The following is an 18235-nucleotide window of genomic DNA, read 5'->3' as shown; positions in this document are numbered from 1 at the left end:
TTTTTTTTCCCATTTTCCAAAAATTAGGGTCGGCGGTTTTGTAAACCAAGAAATATAAAAGTCGTGGCCTTACATGACTGCGTTAAATGATGCAATAATACATTTTTTGTACATGATCATATTGCATTCAATCTAAATTTAAATTTGCTCGTCCAATAAAAGCTGTGTCCCATAATGCACTGTATTCTTTACACTTCTGAAAAATTGCGTAGACATATGGTTGTGTTTATGAAATTCTTAAAGGTATTTATCATCATAAATGTTTAAGATTATTTTTCGCAAGTAATGTTGCAATTATATTGCAGGGCTTTCCTTAGACCTCAAATCTCAAGAGTCAAGGACTCTTGGGACCATATTTTCAAGAGTCAAAATCAAACTTTTGAGAGTCCTAATAATAACGCAGGAGAGTCAATGATTTTTTGCAATTTAAGCAAATTACTGAGATATAATATATAACAAGGGACAAAATTGTCACAAAACCAGGTTTTCATTGTGAAAAAAAAATCTGATAAAGGGAGAAAACTCAAACTGAACTTTTGAAATGACCAAAAAAAATCAACCCCCTTTGTAAGTTTTTTTTTTTTTTTTTAAATCTATTTTTAGTCGTGGCGACCTTGACATTGGAGATATTGACGTGATTCTTTCGTGGGACACACCGTCCCATGATGGTGAACAAATGTGCCAAATGATTTTAAAATCTCACAATGAATGACATAGTTATGGCCAGGACAAGCTCATTTATGGCCATTTTTGACCTTTGAACTCAAAGTGTGACCTTGACCTTGGAGATATCGACGTAATTATTTTGCGCGACACACCGTCCAATGATGGTGAACAAATGTGCCAAATGATTTTAAAATCTGACGATGAACGACATAGTTATGGCTCGGACAAGCTCATTTATGGCCATTTTTGACCTTTGAACTCAAAGTGTGACCTTGACCTTGGAGATATCGACGTAATTATTTCGCGCGACACACCGTCCAATGATGGTGAACAAATGTGCCAAATGATTTTAAAATCTGACAATGAACGACATAGTTATGGCCCGGACAAGCTTATTCCGCCAGCCCGCCAGCCAGCCAGCCAGCCAGCCAACCAGCCAGCCCGCCAGCCAGCCAGCCCGCCCGCATTCGCCAATCTAATAACCAGTTTTTTCCTTCGGAAAACCTGGTTAAAAAACCTGGTTAAAAAGCAACAAATTAAAAGATACATGTATGTTAACATTTATTTCTTAAATTGTACTGTCACTACAACACTATGCATTTAAACACAATATTTCAACGATTAATAAATACAAAACATGTATTCTAATACAACATTTACTTCATGTATACAGCAGAGTAATATGTCAAATGTTCTAAACAACATCTCAAAGAGTAATATGTCATATCATATCTTACACAACATCTCAGAGAGCAATATGTCATATGTCCTACACAAAATCTCAAAGTTTACATACAAAATATGTATTTTAATACAACATTTACTTCATGTATACAGCAAAACAATATGTCATATGTTCTACAAATCAACAATCATTTGAGCAAATAAATAAATCATTCATGCATTTAAAGAGTGATCTCATTTGGGTGCCCTAGTAAAGAAAAGGTAATAAAACAACACTATGACTACACACACACACAACTAGCATAAAACCAGCAAACACTTTCTTCTCTTGCACATGTCCTGAAACCTGCGCAGCACATTCTGGGATGATAAGTCACTCACTGAAATACAAAATGTGAAAAAAAAAAATTCCGCTGGCTATCACAAAAAAACACAATATCAGTGATTCATTTTGAAAACTACATCAATGAGTCCCTGGGACTGGCATATTTTGAATCAATGGGTCAAAACTAAAAACAATGGGTCCCAGATTGTGTATTTGTAAATTCGTTACAAATAATCTACTTAACATGATACGCCTTAGCCAGGGGCTCTTTTATGCAATTTAACAGCTAAAAAACGAAATAAGCTAATAGAAAGTCAAATCTTTATTTGTTTTACTTTAAATAACAAACAGTGAAACATATATCATCTTAAACAGAGAACTTTTAACTTATTTAACAATTTGGACTGACTAGAGTTTTAATAAATTGGAGGACTAGTGTTAATAATTTTTTGGTCAAAATTATCCCTTTCAAACAGTGTGACAAAAGACAATATCTTCTTTGGTCAAAAGGTTTAAACCTTCAATAAATATTTAGTGTAACAACACTCGTTCTGTATTTAAGGTGTATAGCCTTCTCGCCTTGTTTTTTCTTCAAACAGGGAGAGCTTTTTCCATAAATTCATCCCTGACACAATTGCACAACTTCACTCTCATAAGTTTGTCTTGGTTTCCTACAGTTAAACTGTTCCTGAATTTGGTCAAGACCTTATTCTGTACATAAAAACCCCTCTCACATCCTGCAGTATGAACAGCAGAAGTGTGTTGTGATATGTACTTACATTCTACGTTACATAGGACGATCTGCATCACTTTTATGTATGTATCGTATACAAAAAAAAAAGCTATTTATTTCAGAACTTGCTCATTTTTAGTTGTCACTTTAGAAAAAACAACAATGATCAATTAATCCAGAAAATTATAATAACATCGCTTTACAATATAACTGTCTGCGCTCACAACAGACGAACACAAAATGTGTTATCCGCCGTTTATTCTTCACATTGAACCACATGTTTTACATCGAGGCTGCGTTATCGATAAATATCTACACACTGAGCGAGTTTAAAATGTTGAGGATCAATTTTGAAAAACTTTTTGGATGGCATTTTCTTTGTTTACCGTCCGGGACAACAAAATTAAACGTTCAATGAACTTTTAATAAAACGCCGTAACTGATTGGATAATTCATATATTTCAACCAATCAAAATAAGCGTATTACATTCTGAATGTAGTTATGTTACTTCCGTTCTACTTTTCAAAACAGTGTTAACATGTGTTTCGCTTATCTTCACGAATCGAACTCTGTATGATGCACAACTTTGACGATGTTGAAAATCAGACTTTTTAAACAATGCGTCCCGAGTACGCATATGTTTGAGAATGATGCGTCCCCAGAAAAAAACGTGCGTCTGGCACGCGGGACGCACATCAAAATGAATCGCTGCAATATACGGGTGGTACCTAAACACAATAGCCTATATAAATCGGTAATGTTAACATAAAATTAAGGTGACAAAAAACGTATTCACACAATGTTTGCCACTACAACTGACAGCCCATATGGGAGGCATGCATGTTTTACAAACAGCCCTTGTTAAGTTTAAGTTCTATATCATTTTAGGCAAGAGTTAGCAAAGCTGTGAAGTTGTACTTATTTTTTTAAGCATGAAAAAAGAGTTAATCAGAAGATATTTATTGTACATTGATTGATTGCATTTATTTATTTATATATTTATAATTTTTGGACACCTTAATTTTTGGCTCTAAATTTTCGGACACCTGAAATTTTAAAATATGTTTCTTATTTTAATGTTTTGTCATGAACAAAGTTAATTATTTGTAGGTGTCCGAAAGAGTACAATTAAATATTCTAGCCTGATCGGGATATAGATTAATCCAACCACATGGCATATTCACATTATTCAGGGATTTGTTACAACAATTTACCACTGGAAATGGTAATGAGATATATTAGCAACGCAGGTCCATTGGGAGACCACTCAAAATAAACAAGAGCACCGCATAACGGGTGCCAACGCTCGGTGGTGAAAGCTTGTAAGAAAATTTTTTTTTTTTTTTTTTAAGAGGTCACAGTGACCTTGACCTTTGACCTAGTGACCCAAAATTGGGTGTGGCGTGTAGAACTCATCAAGGTGAATCTACATATGAAGTTTCAAAGTTTTAGGTGGAAGCACTTTGATTTTAGAGCCTATGTTAAAGTTTTATATTAGAGGTCACAGTGACCTTGACCTTTGACCAAGTGACCCAAAAATGGGTGTGGCATGTAGAACTCATCAAGGTGCATGTACATTTGAAGTTTCAAAGTTGTAGGTGGAAGCACTTTGATTTTAGAGGGAGTGTTAAGGTTTATGTTAAAGTTTTATATTAGAGGTCACAGTGACCTTGACCTTTGACCTAGTGACCCAAAAATGGTTGTGGTGTGTAGAAATCATCAAGGTGCATCTACATATGAAGTTTCAAAGTTGTAGGAGGACGCACTTTGATTTTAGACCTATGTTAAAAGTTATACAGTACAGGCAAAGTGTACTTTGACAAACGCCACTCGTTGCGGTGTTCATTTTACGGTGTTCGCTTACCAAACGACCCCCGCGATGGGTGTTCAGATCAAATATTCGCGGGGGCCGTTTTCCATAAGGTGGACACCGCGAATCACCGCGGACCCATAATATCTACCGCAGTGTTCATCGTGTTCGCTAGAAATAAAATAATTGAACATAAACATAGGTCGGTACCAATTTGCAAAAAGAATCTACTGTGCGTTTGAATGTTATAGGTGTCATTTGGTGTCTAAAAAATTAACAACGATAACGAACAATCACAATCGATTACCGCATACATGCGAAAAATTTCCATCTCTGTCCATTACCCAATAATCCCGAGATTTCCGATTTCATGCAAATTCTGGTCAATGTTGACGATAAAAGTGTGATAGAAATGCAAAAATCACAAACATTCGCCATATCTCTAAACTATCAAATGAATTTCTGCATATGTTTCTATTTAAAGATTTGATGAAATAAGCGCCCAATCAGAACAGGTGTATATTAACATTCGTAAATCACCTGACGCCTAGTGTGCGCGTTGTGTAGAGTTCATGTTCTGTTACAAATTGTAGCCACAAATCAATACATGTATACATGCCCATGATATTTTCATTTTCTTTGTTCTGAACCATAAAAAGCGCGCGAAAATTTGCGTGGGTGTATTTATTTTTGACACAAAATCTTCGTAGCGCAGACAGCATTGGGATCTTTTAATTTCGATTTAAAGTTTCGTAGTGAATTTCTTCTCAAGTACCAGGGTGGCTCTCGAATGATTTGGAATTGACATTTCATATGAATAAAATAAAAATCAAACACGCTGTAACACGCTATATTTAGATTTCATGCAACATGTACAAGTCATTTTCTGGAAATTGGGAAAAATGAAACCCAATTTTGTGAAAACAAAAAGGGCAATTGCATTGATAAACACCATAAAGTTATTCGTATTGATCATCTAAACACTTAGTTTTAGTTTCCGACTTAACGTACTGCCCGAGTTTAAGTACACATAAAAAATGTGCACATAATATCTACATGTACATGAAGTATATGATTTTATTTTGTACATGTACATTTAAAACGTGTGAATGACCCTCACAGACAGGTGTTTACGGTGGCTGCGCAGCATCGCAGTGATCACCACTGTTCCCGTTAACGATAGCGTGCAATCGCGGCAATTTAGGGTGTTTGCCGAACACCGCGGTCAGTAGCATGTCCGCCCCCGCGAAATGTCACCCATCGGGAAAATTGAACACCGCAGACGCGCGTTTTTGTCAAAGTACACATTGCCTGTACTGTATATTAGAGGTCACAGTGACCTTGACCTTTGACCTAGTGACCCAAAAATGGGTGTGGCATGTAGAACTCATCAAGGTGCATCTAAGTTTGAAGTTGTAGGTGGAAGCATTTTGATTTTAGAGCTCATGTTAAAGTTTTATATTAGAGGTCACAGTGACCTTGACCTTTGACCTAGTGACCCAACAAGAGCTGTCAGAGGACAGCGCGCTCAACTATTCAAGTGCTTGACAGTATAATGTAAGCCATTATGGGGCAATTGTTCATATTCAATAATTTATAAGACTTTCTTTCAAAAATAAAAAAAGGAAAAAAAATGGGGGGGGGTGGAGAGGGGGGTATAATGTGGGGTGTGGTCATTTATGAGACAATCTTTCAAACAAAAAGAAAAGGAAAAAAAATTGGTGGGGAGGGTAGGGGGGGTAGGGGGGGGTAGGGGGGGGGGGGGTTGAGAGGGGGTATGATGTGGGGTGTGGTCATTTATTAGATGATCTTTCAAACATAAAAATAGGAAAATATTTTTTTTTGGGGGGGGTGGGGGGGGGGCAGGTATTCTGGGGTGGGGCGTGGGGTATTGTTTGGGTGGAATCTAAACAATCAGGAAGGTGTTGTTTTGTCAAAGTATTAATAAAATCTGATCATAAATAAAGAAGTTATGGCAATTTAAGCAAAATGTTCAAATATTTAAGTATAAAAGGGACCATAATTCTGTCAAAATGCTTGATACAGTTGTCTGCTCTTGTTTATAGGTTGGGGTCATGTTGGTAAACAAGTATGCAAACTATGAAAGCAATATGTCAAGGCACATAGGAAATATTTGGGTTAGTACGCAAACTTTAACATAGAATATTGATAATTTTAAGTATAAAAGGGGCAATAATTATGTCAAAATGCTTGATACAGTGGTCTGCTCTTGTGAATAGGTTGGGGTCATGTTGGTAAACAAGTATGCAAAATATAAAAGCAATATATCAAGGGACCATGAAAATAATTGGGGTAGTACGAAAACTTTAACATTTGCATGCTAACGGAAACGCCGACGCCGGGGTGAGTAGGATAGCTCCACTATATATATTTCATATATAATAGTCGAGCTAAAAATGGGTGTTGCGTGTAGAACTCATCAAGGTGCATCTACATATGAAGTTTCATAGTTGTAGGTGGAAGCACTTTGATTTTAGAGCCAATTTTAAGGTTTTAGCACAATGCCTACATCAGACGGCTGACGGCGTACGACGAGCTTGCTATGACAATACCTCGGGTTTTCTCCGAAAACAGCCGAGCTAAAAATTGTATCAAACATGAACATGTCAAACACGCTTTAATGTTTGAGGTAAACTTATGAAATACTCATTCAAAATAATTTGACTGAGTTGATACAGATGGTAATAAACAGGCTTGACAATGATTTGATAATTGCCGAGAACAACTTGCAATTAATAAATTACCATGTTCAACACAAATTTACAGCACACAGTATCAAATATGGATTTCTTCTTAATTTGGTTGGAATTGAAAACACTTGTCCAGTTTATTTAACTTCTTTTCTGTGGTTACAAGAAAGATGTCAAAAGCCAAAAAATGGTACTTGAAATGACAGGAAACACACATTTGACAACAGACAATGACTGATCAAAATAGCATATATCTAAGAACTTTAACTTCAATGATTGGGCTCCATCATGCCACTGAGGCTGTGACTGGTATTGATATCAATGTAACCTTACCTGAAAAGACTTTGCGGCTTGTAATTCTTGACTTGACAACTATCCCAGGCCCAGTCACGTTCACCTAAACAGGAGGTTGGTCAGTAGAGGGTAAAGGGTTTGGCTTGGCTTACAGTCCCACTTTTCACTATACAACTGTTCCAAACAACTATACAACTGTTCAAAAAACAATCACTTCCACCAAGGCAGGATAGAGGTCAGTACAGGTCCAGTGTTAGGCTTAAAATTCCGTTTCTGCTGCTAAGTAGATGTCTATCTCAACCATTATCACTTCCAACTAAGCAGGAGGGGGCAAGTAGTGTTGAGTGTTTGGTTTGGGTAACATTTCTGCTGTTCACTTGACAACTATTCCAACCACAGTCAACTCCACCTAGACAGGAATAAGGATAGTACAGTTTCAGTGTCTGGTTCAAGTTCCATTCTAGCTACTCACAGAACATGTTTCACCGGCTGACCAATCTGACTTCTGTACATCAACTGTAAATATACAAAACCAAAAATGAAAGAGCTTTTCTAACTGATTTTTGTAATTAAAATTATGTGCAAAGAAATCAATTTAGTTCTAGGTGTACTAAGTAAACCACCTGTATTCGCAAAAAGTGTAATAAGATAGGCAGGTTTTGGCAAAAGTGCATACATGTATCTATTTTAATGTTTTATTAATTACCAAACACTACTTCAAAATCTTGAACCATTAAAAAAAACAATGTCTTAAATCTTATTTAACAGTTTTCACATTTACATTTACATTTATGTTATTCAATAGACTTTATATTTTGGGGAAGTATAGGGCATGATAAGGGTTACTGCATTTCCTTTAGCAACGATGTTTACTGTGTAAACAGTATTCAGCATGAAACAATTTTTAGCATAGGTGCAACGCACCTATACTTAAGGTATATACGACATTTCGAAAACCCACATCGATCGGTTGACCATTATGAAGCCTTACCTGATCAAAAATCAGACAAAATATCTGTTGAATTTAGTATATGGTAATTCTTACATTTTTTTTTTGGAAACGTTTTTCTAACGTTTTCTTCCAAGAATATTGCTTACACGGTTTTAAGTGAATTTTTCTAAGACCGTTTTACGTGAAAAAACCTTCTAAGAAACTAAAACAAATTTCGTTCGTAAAACAATTCTGTTCTTATTGATAGTGACCTCACACCTTATTTCTATTTCCTTTGTTTACTGTTCTGTGAGAGGTCAAATGTTTACATAACTGAATTCATAAGGCCCTGGTTTAAGGATATGTAACATTTCATCGGTTAATTATAAATAGAAATTAAAACATATTCTCAGCAGGAAGTGGGGCATAAAGCACTTTTATTCTTTGAAAATGTGTAAAAAATGGCGGAGTACGATGAATGTTTTCTGATTTATGACATGGATTCTGACCTGCCTTTCTATGGATTTGATGAAGTAGAGTTTGAAAGTAATAGAGATGTGTTAATTGAAGTTAAAATGATTTACTTTGAGCCAGAAATTAACGTTACGAGTAGAGCTAACGGTTTAAATGTGGCATCGGATTTTAATTTAGTCAATATAAATTGCCGCCATATAGTCTTTTGATGATTTTTGCTTTGGCAGACTCAAATTTATTCTGAACGCGAATTATTTCAGCTAAGGATTTAATGGATTCGCGCGAATTCTGGACGAGTGTTGTATTTGTAAAATATTAAATGGAAAGCTGTAAATGTATCAAGTCGGAAAAGAAAACGGATGGTTGTAAAATGGTATGCGCGAAATAATGTAATTCTACGTATTTATTTTCATAGTTATGTCATTTTGTAACCATTCACATTCGTCACTATTTGGCCTTCCCGTTTTTAAAAATAGAACATTTTGGTAACAAGGGGGGCGACTCGTGATGTAAGCAATCGTTAAGGTTAGAATATACTAAATAATCGAGTCATGAAGGGCTGTACTTTCTAAACAAATCATCATATTTTCCTCGAAGGCATGTTATACACTTTAGACTGTTGTTCTGGTTTTATCGTTTGGAGATATTGATAGGGTAAGCATAGGTGTTCACTACTAAATCCCTGAAATAGGATAAAGTTGGAGATTAAAGTAAAAAATGGCACTGCAAAAGGATACAATCCACAAGAAAACGGCCAAAAAAAAGGCGCAAAAACAGTCGATTTTGATTTGAGTCGAATTCTTTTTTGGTTTGAACATGACATATCTTTTTTATTGCTTAAATACGATTCAGCTAAGAATGCCCGTCAAAAAAGGTATGGTAATGGGGGTCTCTATGTGCAAAATGTCGTATTTATTTTCGCTCAAAGTTGTCGCTTTTACATCTCGTTTCTCTTGAGAGATAGAGGAGTTTCACACTCAACTCTCCATACAGTTTTTGTGTGCCCCTTTATATTAAAAATATTATCAGCCACAGAATGTTTGTACTTGTAGTCTGTGTTATCATATTTAGTAATTACTACGATAATGCATTATGTGAACTAGTATATTTAAGATCATATACCAGTAAGTATTGTTGGTCAATAATCTGAAATCCATTTTTGCAGAAAATATTTATTTTTTTGCCTAAATAACCATCAAACATGACATCTGACACTTCACACCGCTAGACATAGGGTGGTTACAATACAGGACAACATCAAATTTGACACTTCACATCGCCAGACATAGGGTGGTTACAATACAGGACACTGCACATTTGGCACTTCATACCGCCAGACATAGGTTGGTTACAATAAAAAAACACTGCACATTTGACATTTCACACTGCAAGACAGGGCCCTCAATCTGTCAAATCCACGGCCGAAATTCGGCCGCATTCCCCCCCTGAAAAGTATACTTTTTTCCCCTTTTTGGGGGAAAAATTCCCCTTAAAAAAAATAAAAAAAATAAAAAAAAATAAAAATATTATAGATAGATGTGTCTCATGATTATTATATCTCAGTTCTATTTTAATTTAATCTTATCAAACATACTAAATTATGAAAAAAGCAATGAATATAGTGCAAACATGTACAAATGTTATAATCAGAGAGTAAGTAAAAAATCCCCCAAAAAGGGAAACGCCGCGAAAATTCCCACTGCTATAGGTAGCAACCCGCTTCCCCTAAAATGGATTGAGGGCCCTGCAAGACATAGGGTGGTTACTACACTGTAACTCCAATATAGTGCGGTCCGTTATAACACTGTATCCAATATAACGCGGGGGGTCCTTGGATCCCGTTTTTTCTCCAACCTTCCATTTCTGATTCAAATCCATGTTATGCAACTTCATGTATTTTCAGAAAATTCAAAGAAGCCGGCGATCACAGTTTGATTGCTTTATCCATCCGTTTAAATGATTTTAATCGATTAGAGGTTAATAAATTAAACGACACTTGACAGCTAATTGGTGTTATTATGTTGTGTAATGTCAATAAAGGTGTGAAAACTTGCGAGTCCGTGTTTATTACATGTATTCCCTAACAGAGCGGTTCCGTGCGCTTATTTCAATAAGGCAAGTGCAAGCAGAATAATTATCAAATTAAAATTAAAGTTATTTAAAAAGATTACCTGTTTATGTTTTGTATTTATCGTGTATTGTATTTCATTGTATAAACTATGGCTGTGTAAGTGTGTTATCGTTTATTATATGCTACACATGCTTGATGAATAAAAATATCTGTGTGTGTGTTTAATGTTTCAGTACGTATACGAAAAATAAATTAAAAAATCCTGACGATTTATTAACATGCTTACGCAGTGTAATAGTAAACAGAGATGCACTTAAATTTTTGCCAGTTATCAGAAAGTCAACAGAAAGCACTTTTTTTTACATGCTGCGTATGACGCAATAAAACCATTTCTTTGTACATGTATCGTATTGCATTCAATCTAAATTTAAATTTGCTCCTCCAATGAAAGCTGTGTCCCATAATGCACTGTACTAATTTTTCTGAAAAATGGCGTAGGCATAAGACTTTGTTTACGAAATTCGTAAACATATTTCTTGTCATAAATGTTTAACAATATTTGTTTGTAAGTGATGTTGTAATTATATTGGATTATCGGATAAATGTGCACATTAGAAAAGCGGTATGTATACTGTTATCGTTCCATTCGGTTTATATGCATGTATTTGCGGATGACAACACAGCATGACAATACACAGGAGTGACAGGACCTATATTATAGGCTATATACTATACCTGTTTTTATAGCCCCCTTAAATAAATAAGCTGTCCGTTTATAACGCTGATGCGTGGCTTGGACCCCGTCATCCGCGTTATATTGGAGTTACAGTGTATAAAGGACATCGCACATTTGACATTTCACACCACCAAACATAGGTTGGTTACAATAAAAGACACTGCACATTTTACATTTCACACCGCCAGACATAGGGTGGATACAATACAGGACACCACACATTTGACATTTCACATCGCAAGACAATTAGGTTGGTTACAATAAAAGACACTGCACATTTGACATTTCACACAGCCAGACATAGGGTGGTTACTATAAAGGTTTCTATAAAACTTAAATAGAGTGGAGAAAAAACACCTGTGGCTGGTGATGGATATGAAAAGTGGAGTTATGAAATGTAAATTATGCACAAACATGAAAAGTAAATTTAAACTAACTAATGTTGCTACAAGCCAGACATAGGTTTGTTACAAAAAAGAACACCGCACATTTGACACTTCACACAGACATACATAGGGTGGTTACAATTCAGGACACGGCTTAGATTTGACACTTCACACCGCCAGACATGGGGTGGTTACAATAAAGAATAACGATAATTTGACACTTCACACCGCCAGACATAGGGTGGTTACAATAAAGGGCACCGCTAATTTGACACTTCACACTGCCTGACATAGGGTGGTTACAATACAGGACACCGCACCTTTGACACTTCACACTGCCAGACATAGGGTGATTACAATACACGACACCCCACCTTTGACACTTCACACTGCCAGATATAGGGTGGTTACAATACAGGACACTGCACATTTTACACTTCACACCACCAGACATAGGGCAGTGCTCACGCTGCTGCCAGACATTATCGCCAATGGCGATTATTTTATCCAACTGGCTATTATTTCTTAAAATTGTCTAGAAAAAATGGCGATTATTTTATCCGCCTACATAAAAAAACAAATTGCCACTAAATGTTGTCCGGCGATTGCGAAACGCCTGCAAATCGGGCCATCAAGCAGGAAAAATCGATAACGAGATTACCTGTGTACACACTCGACCCTGTGTATTGTCATACACGCGTCAATAACTTCTGCGACATTGTGGCCTAGAGCATTTTTCTCAATCAGTGTCCGACAGCAGTGATATATTTCGGAAAAAACGTCTTTAATCTCCCTGTGCTTTACCAATAATCGGTAACTGTTAGATCTTTGTTAATTTTTCGCCAATTATTATTTAATCGTCATTATTGAAAATCGCCGCTAATATTGTTGGCTGGTTTTGTTTTGCACGCCGTTTTTTCTGCAATTAGATTACGTTGAACATTGCTTGATGAAATAATTATTTAATCGCCATCAACTAATTATCCCCGTAATTACCGCTGTTTGTCGTCTGCTTTAACATAATGATTCCAATTTTTAACCAGGTAACCTGGTTTTCCCAATTCAAAGGTACGCGGCATATGCCATGGTCAGCTAATTTTAACGAAACACGTGTTTGGAATTACACTAAGGTGGTGTATTTTAACTCACGCGCTGTGATGTTAATTGATGAAAACATGATCGGCATTGCGAAAGTGTTATTTTTGGAATAAATCATTTACAATTGATATTGGCCTCTGCCTTCAATATTGCGGCCGATGGCAAACGCCGTATTAAGAGATAAAGTAGTTGAACGATATGCACATTTTATATTATGCATATTAATATTTTATATTATGCATATTTCATGTGCAAAACGCGTACAATTTTTCGGATTACCGTTTTCGGATACTGTATTTTTTTCGTCCATTATGATTTATTTTCGAAGTTCATAACAGCAAAAATAGAATGACGAATACACATGAGGTGATACGGAAGGTGTGGTTTATAATATTTCGAGTATTCACCAAAAATTGCAATTGGAATAACTATAAAAAATAGTATAATTTGTGCTCTGGGTGGGTTGGGGCCTCTGCCCTTAATTCTTATGTGTATGTAACTGTAGCTGAGATCTGGTTTGTTAAGTCACACCCACAACATTGATTGTATTCTTTATTGTAAAGCCATGATAATATTTTATAAGAAAATGACACACTGATATTATGCTTGTTTTTGAGTATATATATATATTATAACTTAAATCAATAGATATACATTTAATAAAACATAGATAAAATGAGATTCATGGTTTTTTCTTTCTTTTTGCCTTCAGTACCGTTTTGCGGAAAAGTCCGCATATGTTTTGGCTATTATTTTTTTAAGGAAAAAAAATATGGCTATTATTTTCTGAAGGCCAGAGTGAGCACTGATAGGGTGGTTACATTACAGGAAACTGCACATTTGACACTTCAACCGCCAGACATAGGGTGGTTACAATACAGGACACTGCACATTTGACACTACACACCACCATACATAGGGTGGTTACATTACAGGAAACTGCATATTTGACACTTCAACCGCCAGACATAGGGTGATAACAATACAGGACACTGCTCATTCCGTACTTCACACCGCCAGACATAGGGTGGTAACAATACAGGACACTGCACATTTGACACTTCTCACTGCCCAACATAGGGTACTTCATGTTTAAAGTGTGCAATATATTACATTATAGTGATACGGGGAGAAATGTGAACATTGCAATAAACATAATACAGGGAGAAATGTGAACATTGCAATGATCATATAAAGGTGATCTAGTTATAAACAAGAGCTGTGTTAGTCAGAAACATAATGCCCCTATAATTGCGCCACTTTGAAAAAAAATCTTTTGTTGACCTTTTACCTTGAAGGATGACCTTGAACTTGAACTTCCACCACTCAAAATGTGCAGCTTCATGAGATACACATGCATGCCAAATATCAAGTTGCTATCTTCAATATTGCAAAAGTTATGGCCAACGTTAAAGTTTTTTTTCGGACGGACGGACAGATTGACATACTGACGGACAGTTCAACTGCTATATGCCACCCTACCGGGGGCATAACAAATGAATTATATACAGGGTTTGTTTTTTCAAAAAAGGGGAAGACGCTGGAAGCTGGGTGAAAGGGGAAAAATAGTGCGCAAAAGAGACATAATTGGGGAACAAATACAGTGATTTTTTTTGCCAGAAATTACAGCCAATATTCGGCTGCTTCCCAATTGCAAAAAATGACGTTTTTTCCCAAAAATTTGATTAAAATTTCCCAAAAAAAGACAAAATTTTCCCAATAAAGTCAATAAGATTACAATGTAATTAAGCAATAATTTCGAACGAGTGCCGATCGAGTTGCCAAGTCGTCGCCGAACAACAACTGACTTACGTATTTTTCGCGAATTTAGCCGAATACGATTTTACGTTGCTATCCACATCTCTCTCTATATTGCGGAGGATACCGACGATAGTCGATGTATCCCGATTGTAAACGCCTGTTTTTACACACGCCCAAGATGGCGGCAAGCAGACGAGAAATTTGCGATGAGCGGCGAAAATGATAAATAACATTCAAATTAACAATGGATATTATATGGTTATTACGGAATAATTTAATGCGTTTGTCAATTAACGCAAAATATAACGTTTGAGATAAAAACAACAAATATTTATTACAAATCTTCACAGTGAATGTGCATCAAGGAAATCAGTGTTGGGAAATTGGAATTAGTCTACCGTTACTCACAAAGTTAATGCATTTAACATGAGTATCGTTCGAAAATGGAAAGAGACAAACATGATATGATTTATATGTTAGTGGATCTGTGTAAAATCAGATTCATATGCATATTCTGCTTTATTATGTTTGTCACGCGTTTCAGTTTACTGAAATAGCATTGAAGTGCAAGATGTTGAAAGGTAAAGAAATGAAATAAATTATTTTAACTCCATATAATACATCATTAACATAGCAAGACCACAAAAGCGTTTTTTTTTATAAATATTTGTTAATGTTTTCACCATATGATATTTAATTTAAAAGAATACTGATTTAAATTCTTACTGCTAAAGAGGTTATGATTAAATGGTATATTTAAGAATCTTTATAGATTAGATTCTATTGCAAGTTCAATATGAATGTGGAAGGATATTAACTTAACATTGTCTTCATTGTAAGAACACATTAAATTTGTACTTTATAATATAAAAATGCTGTCAAACATACTTTAATAATTTTAATTCTGTTCTTATAATCATATTTATAATGTTTCCCAATTTCATGGTTTATCGCGCTATTTTTCCCAATTTCATGGTTTATCGCGCTAATTTTCCCAATCCAAAAGGCACAGGCTGTAAGAAAAAAAAGCAAAAAAATCACTGAAATAAAAACTGTTTATTTCAATGTCTATAACTGATCTACATAGGCATGTCTATAACTCATCTACAGAGGAATGCCTCTGTACTTTTGGCAATTTAATAACACTGTGTTGGCTTCGAAAGTTGGATTTTTTTCTACTGAAGCCTAGTGTCTATCACTATTATTGTGAGTTTTAATTCTCCTATAGGGATTGTCCCATAATACAGCACCAGTTGTGACATAGGACATCTTTGTCACTACTGGATCCAAACTGAGTGAGCTCACAATATTTACACATAAACTCATGTTTAGTTTGACTGATATAGCCATGGGTATCGGGATTCGTATACTAGAGAATTGAAACGATCAGGTTTTGGTTGTGTTTCGTCTGGCTTGGAAAATAAAGTTGCAGGGGTTGATCTAATTATGGGACATAGGTTTTCAGCTGTATTTCTGTACTTGGGCCGGGGGACGATGTCAATTTTGTGATTTCAGTTTCATGATGAATGGGTAGACAATCTAGATCTGCTACAGTATGGAATGGTAAGGTGCGGCAGCTGCCGATTGTCTACTTTCACTTTCAAAATGTTCAATGTCCATTACCTTCGAATCCTGCTGGGTTTCAATGGTTTTCGATGATTTATTCTTAAAAAATGCGTCAATGCGTTTAGTACTTTGGAGTCTGAACGTTGTTTGTTTCGTGTATGAACGCCAATTGTGAGACATTTTTTTCTATTTTCATGTTTACATCTTGGCTTTCACATAACCCGGATGAAAATTCGACTGGCTTCCGGTACGTAATTGAAGAAATACCCTACTGGCGCAAGACCGGAATCCAGTGAAATAGTCACGTGATTATTATGGTCAGTGTTTTTTTATGGCAATTTCGGGGCCGATATTCGGCCCCATTCCCCTAAAAAAAGAGTATATATTTTTCCCCTATTTTGTACAAAAAATCCCCTCCAGAAGTAAAAAATTTATTTTTTTATTTTTTTTTTAGAAAGAATCCTCTAATGATTTATATATCTCAAATTTATTTCATAAACAACTAACAAAGTATATAACAAATTTATATGTTTTTGAATTATTATAAAGAGTTATATTAAATTATTTTTTCCCAAAACAGTGGACTTTTTATATTAATTGCATTTTTTCCCCAAAATGGCCAGGAAAAGGCCTGATGCATCTATATTGTGTCAATATTTGTTGATAAAAACGTTCCACTTTGGTCCATTTTATTGATAAAAAATGCTTAAATTTGCCATTTTATCAATAAAAAATACCGATTAGACTCAAAATGGCTAGGAAAACTGAGACTGTGCATGAAGGCTGAACTGTCTGAAACTATACTGTTGAAAAAAATCACTGATATATATTTAAGAAAAAGAACAGAGAAATTCAGCTGTGAATATTACATTCATACAAACATGTGTATTCATATAATAAATATCATAACATATGAAAGAGTGATTTTTTCCCCTGACGCGTTTTTCCCCTTTGGACGGGCCCAGCCACCAATCCCCTATTTGTGAAAAAAAAACACTGATGGTTAGTTGCCCGGATAAAATTTCTATGACGTAATTTAATTGTGTGTTCGTCGGCACTGAGAGAGAGCAAGAAATTTGTACATGGTACAAATTGGATAAGTGTCGAACGACCAAAAGGAAAAAAAACATTTCTTTGAGGGTAAAATAATATGTTTTGGGGAAAAATGATATTCTTGGAGGGGAAATTGTATTTTTAGGGAAAAAACTCTGGTAGGGAAAGACACCGCATATCGGCGTAACTTTCTTAATAAAAACAAGAGCTGTCACCATAGGATGACTTATGCCCCCTATAAACACTTGATAGAAGTTATGAGCTTTTTTCTAAACCTAAACGCAGATTTGGAAACCTAAACGCGGACCCTAAGTTCAAGGTCAAGGTCACAGGTGTCAAAATTTGTGTGCATATGGAAAGGCCTTGTCCATATACACATGCATACCAAATATGAAGGTTATATCTCAAGGGACATAGAAGTTATGAGCATTTTTTAAAACCTAAACGCAGATTTCGAAACCTAAACGCGGACCCTAACTTAAAGGTCAAGGTCACAGGGGTAAAAATGTGTGTGCGTATGGAAAGGCCTTGTCCATATACATATGCATACCAAATACAAAGGTTATATCTCAAGGGACATAGAAGTTATGAACATTTTTTGAAACCTAAACGCAGATTTCAAAACCTAAACGCAGACCCTAACTTCAAGGTCAAGGTCACAGGGGTCAAAATGTTTGTGCGTATGGAAAGGCCTTGTCCATTTACACATGCACAATATTTGAGCTGGTACACAAACTTTAACATAGATTTATCAATAATATGCATATTCTAAATGGAAAAAGGGACATAATTCTTACAAAATGCTTGATACAGTTGTCTGCTCTTGTTTTTATATTGGGGTCATGTTGGTAAAGAAGAATGCAAAATATATGAGCTGGTAGGCAAACTTAACATAGATTTATCAATAATATGCATATTCTTAGTGGAAAAAGCGA

At 35.6% G+C, this 18235-nt stretch overlaps 1 long non-coding RNA gene across 1 annotated transcript; it reads right to left on the bottom strand.

Annotated features, from left to right (window-relative positions):
* Positions 1–563: 563 nt before the first annotated feature.
* LOC127843048 (uncharacterized) lies at positions 564–1177 on the bottom strand. The gene is made up of 2 exons (XR_008032066.1): positions 944–1177; positions 564–781 (listed from the first exon to the last, which is right to left on the bottom strand). It is a non-coding gene; the product is annotated as an uncharacterized LOC127843048 (long non-coding RNA).
* Between the last annotated feature and the right edge of the window lie 17058 nt (positions 1178–18235).

This window comes from Dreissena polymorpha, chromosome 8, assembly GCF_020536995.1.
Source record: "Dreissena polymorpha isolate Duluth1 chromosome 8, UMN_Dpol_1.0, whole genome shotgun sequence".
Lineage (NCBI taxonomy): Eukaryota > Metazoa > Mollusca > Bivalvia > Myida > Dreissenidae > Dreissena > Dreissena polymorpha.
The sequence above is the reverse complement of the archived record's forward strand: the minus strand, read 5'-3'. Positions and strand labels throughout refer to the sequence as shown.